This window comes from Chinchilla lanigera, unplaced genomic scaffold, assembly GCF_000276665.1.
Source record: "Chinchilla lanigera isolate Chin_1 unplaced genomic scaffold, ChiLan1.0 scaffold00027, whole genome shotgun sequence".
NCBI lineage: Eukaryota > Metazoa > Chordata > Mammalia > Rodentia > Chinchillidae > Chinchilla > Chinchilla lanigera.
In genome coordinates, this window is record NW_004955428.1 from 18,602,785 (window position 1) to 18,608,078 (window position 5,294).

The window sequence follows — 5,294 nt, forward strand, 5'->3', positions numbered from 1 at the left end:
TTCATTAACATGAAAGCTACACTGTGAAAAATTTTCCCTTGTATCTAAACATCTTCTAAGAATTTAATACATTTTTTAAAAGTCTATAGCGGCAAGTGAATCACATTTTTCAGTAAAAACTGTTTACATAATGAAGATATTAATATGTATGTCAGAACATTTAGCTGGAACAGTACAGAGGGACTCTCAAATATTGTAAGGTGACTTACCATGAGACTAGATGAAACCGGATGTCCTTTAAAGTATGTTTTAACCCCTTGTAGTTTTCTGGACAGTGTAATCTCTTCCCTTTCCTTCATCCTTGAAATCCTTAAAAGACATAATGATCGCAATGTCATATCAAAAGTATTAACAATAAAGTTACACATTTCTATATTGTTGTGTGAATAACCTGTGATTTTAATTTTTAATCATAATTGCATTCAAGGGAGACCGCTGGACATTCTGTGTATATCATACATTTTTAAGGTAATTTATCCCCAGTAAATGCAAGAAGAAGCAGAGAACATTTTTGGTGTCCTGTCTGATTGCTCTTTCTTTTTTCTGTAGCACTTTTGCCTATAGTTAAGAGTTACAGGATAAAGGAGTTACACTTGAACATTAGAGATAACTATTGAGGGGTAGAAAGAACACAGTTTAAAGCAATGAGAAAATATTGTCCTTTATATATCTACAGTGTTTAAGTGAACCCCGTTTTCCTATCTCTAAAATTGTTATCTGATGAGACTTGGGATGTCAGCAAGTCAGACATCTCTGCATCTGTTAGTGGTGAGCACATACCTGTGTTATTAAATACAACAAAGGAAAATAAAGTGGTAACCTGGTAATATGGAGAGTAACAACCATGTCCTAATTCTGTGATGAAGCAATTCAGACCCTAGAATGAGACTGTGTTTGGAACCTGTAGAGACAGTGCATAATAAATTTAACACAAAAGGGCAGTGTGCACTGGAAAAATAGAGAGCTACACTTAAATTGTTAGTCAACATTTTAAATATGTCCTAAGAATTTCACCTGGGTAGGATTAATAAAATAAAAAACTACTGACCTCATTTCAGTGATGAGAAAAGTAGCCTCACTGGAAAGATTGAACTAATCTATTTTCCCAACCTCCCTTTCTGAAAAGTGACCCATCTCTGCCACTTTCCCATTTATAAGTTATCAGTAAGGGTGTTTGTCAGATTTCTGTAAATGTGACAGATGCCTGAGAAAGGAGGAAAGGAAGAAAGATTTATTTTGATGAACAGTTTCAGGAATTTCAGCCCCGCAGTCACTTGGCTCCATGACTTCTGGGGCTGTGGTGAGGCAGAATCACTGGCAGAATGGTGCGGTGGAGGACAGCTGCTCACCTTATGATCGCCAGGGGAGGAGAGAGAGAGAAAGAGGCTGGAGATAAACACAGCCATCCAGGGTACACCTCCAATGACCTGCTTCCTCCAACCAGGCCTACCGGCTAACAGCCCATCCAACCATGAGCCTGAGGATGGATGGACCCCTTGATGAGGTTAGTGCCTTTGTGATCTAGTCACTTTCCACAGGTCCCATCTTGGAAAACACGAGCCTTTGGGGGGACATTTTTGATCAAATCATAATAGTAAACTCTTCTTCTCTCAAGAAAGGACAAATATAACTTTTGAGGAACGTGTCTTTAAATAGTTTGTGGTAGAAAGTCGGCTGGGATCATAGAGATTAGGATGAAGTAGAGCTGTTCTTAACTTTGCCAAAAATAAAAGCTGGACAGATTTGATTTCTGTATGTTCACATGGCGAGGGGTCAAGAAATGAATGCTAAGGGTTCACTCCACTTTTCCTCAAAGCTCCACACACAATAGACTTGGAGGCTTGAGTAGCAGTCCTGGAGCTGGCATTCTTTAGCTTAAAGATTAAAAAACAACAACAACAAAAAAGAAACCAACACTCTAAGCACTCATCTAATCTATTTCTTCCTAGGGACATAGAAGTGATTCCTTTTAGTATTCACGTCTCATTAAAACAATGAATGAGCAGGTATGCAGAAGAGTATTTGGGCATAGAAACATTGATTAATAATCCACTTAGTCCCATGGGAAAGTTATTGCAAGCCCTCTAAGAACAAATTTACTATTGGAGATTTCTTCTCTGGGAGAGTTGTGAATTTTTTCATCTGTAAAATTTAATAATTATCAAGAACTATGAAGGGCCTGGACTTTACCCTACCTGTAAGCTAATGAATTGGTCAGCCACAGCTCCACGAATGCTGGCACAGGCCCCAAACTCCCTGACTAGAGATAAAGAACAGTTTATTACTCGTAGCAACAACAGCAGCCAGAATGTCAGCGTTTGTGCCAGCTCCCTGAATCCTGATTCCCACTGAGCGATGGGAGGCGAGGCCAGATGCCATCTGCACATGAGGTGGGTTGCATCAGAAGAGCGGAACCATGGACCTGGGTAACCAGGAAGCCTGCCTGGCTTTAGCCCCAGGAAGAGCATTGTCTTTATTTTACTGGGCAATAAACGCATTTGCTCTTTGCTCCAGGGAAGGACACTTTGTCATCTGAGGCTGGTCACCATACCAATATCGCTGAAAAGAAGTTCCAGAACACAGGCAGCCATTCTTCTGCTTGCAAAATGTATAGAAATGTGAGGCTCACCTGGAAAACTGTATCCTAATAATAAATTTCTCTCTGTTTGCTTAAAACGGGGATTCTAAAGCCCTAGCCTTGTTCTTGAGCTCATTCCAGTCCCCCCTCAAAGTAGGAGCCTTTCCTGACGATACTATTGGCAGATGTTCATGAGGTAGGAAGTAGGGGCAGATTTACATCAGTTAAAACTGAGAGCTTACTCTTTGGAAAAACCAAAGTCAGAAACCCCACAGAAAGTTACGGCAAGTCTGACTTAGTACTTTGAATCTCCCTCTGTCCTTCCAAAAAATACGCTTTTCACCTCATTTTAAAATACAGCTCCTAATCCACTAAATGAAGACTAACTGCAATTTTTGAAATGGAAATCCCTTGGATCATTAAGACTCAGGTATCCACACCCACGGGTGTGAGTTTGTATAAGATATTTTTCCCTTGAACAGCTAGCTGGACTGGCTGCCCTGAAGGAGTCACAATTTTGACTGAAAGGGCATGAAAAGGTAACTGAGAGCACTTTGGTGGTACAGCAGACCTGAGAGATAACACTATAGGAGAATTTGAACGATATGGGATCACTGAGGCCATAGGTGCCGGGAGAGATGGGAACTACAAGAGAGAAAATGATGGAGGGAATGGCTAGGGCAGGATCAAAAAGAAGTTTCCCCTTTTCTCAGATTTCACCTGGAGTTGACACTGAGGCCACAGCAGGAGACCACTTCTTTCTCCTCCTCCTCACTTTTGGGTCTCTTCATTTCGTAAGTATCTATTAAATGCCTGCTGGTACAATTGCAGTTATCATGACTTCGCAACATTTGTTGAACACTCGCTACGTGACCACGTTTATCATTACACTGGTGTTTCAGTCAGACACTTAGCAACCGCTGGGAACTTCCTTGGCCTGTAACACCTGCAAGGACTTACAGCCCAGGGGGGAAGACAGGTAAGTCAGAGAACAGTTACACATCTCTGCGAGTGGCAGAGATGGGATTTGATTCCAGGCCTCTGTCCTTAGATATCTCATTACTGTCGCTGAAACGAGTTTAAGCAAACTGTCCTGGAACTCTAACTATCATTTAAAACTTATGATCATGTAAATTTTGAATTCCAATCTTGTGACTCATGTTTATGTTCAAAACACATATTTATGTTTGGAAGCTGTCTGAGACCTCCTTGGCTTTTAAGAACTACAAGCATTAGTTGCATAAAGTTTATAGGACACTGTAAATTCTATGTAAAAGTACTAGAGTGTTAATTTGTTAATTTCCACATCATAAGGTCAGGGATCCTGCTCTGGGGAGTTCAACTTTTCCTATTTAAGTCTATACTGCTAACAAAATTAAAAACATAAAATAACTTTCTTTTTCCTTTGCTGTACTGGTGACTGAGCTGAGCTACATCCTCAGGCCTTTTTACATTTTTATTTTGAGACAGGATCTCACTAAGTTGCCCGGCTGAACTTGTGACCTTCCTTCTTCAGCCTCCCAGAATGCTGCGATTACACCATGTGCCACCATGCCTGACTGATATAAGGTTACTTCTTAAAAGCAAAACAAAATCCATTTATGAGAAGACTTCTATTCTTAAGGAGGAAAAAATGTGCACTGTTTGGAACATTTTTACCTGTTCCCATACTCTTGCTCCCTTGAGGAAACTGCTAAGTCTAACCGTGGAGGTAGGTGCAAGCATTAACTGACCCAGCGTCTTCTTGCTAGATGTGCTACAGAGGACCCTGGAAAAAGGGAGTAGGGAGGGACAGGGTGAGGAGAGAGAACAGAAGCCTCTGACAGGGTGTGAACTTGATTTCAAAGAATGTGTAGACTTTTTATTTTTAGAAATTGAAGAGAAATTTGAAGGGCGTCTTCTGCTACCATTTTTAAAAACTCACTAATTGTATTTGGATTTATCATGAAAGTTATTCTCCACTTATCTCTCAGTGGCTTCCTCCAGTGAAAACACTTGGATCTTTTGGGGCCGGGGATGTAACTCATTTGCCTAGCACCTCAAAACCCTAGGCTCAATTCCCAGTGAAAGAGAGAGAGAGAAAGAGAAACTGAGATTTTGAATTGTTGAATATCAGTTTTGTTTCCCCAAAGCAGTAACAAATCTTGAATGTATCTTAGAGACACAATGAATGAGTATGCAAGCAGCTAACAATGCCAACACAGTGGTACACCTTCTTTGACAAAAGAAGAAAATAAAGAAGACAAAGTTGGCCTATGTCACAAAGCTATCACATTTCTCCTCTTCTAAGCACCTATTTTTTTTTAGATATCCTCTCCCCCAGGCTTCCCTTAATCTTAAAGCCACACTTCCTCAGGATGACAATGTTAGGTTCTGGACGAAGCAGCTCCCTCAGTGCAGGAGAAGCAGCGTGTTCTTGTCTGAAAGGCATACCCCCCAGAACTCACACCTTAAGCCCAGTCCCCAGTACTTCTCAATACGCCCATAGTCCCAGATGGTATCTTTAAACAGCTGGAAAGTGAAAGGGGCTTCTCGGTTGGGCAGCAATCCAGTTTTAGTGGTGTCCCTATAAAAAGAGGACATTGGGACAGGCACGGAGGAGAGGTCATGTGAGGACACGGAAAAGGCAAGGCGAGAGGCCTCTGATGAAACCAAGCCTGCTGACACTGTGCAGTTAAACCTGTAGTCTCTGGAATTGTGAGAAAATAATTTTCTG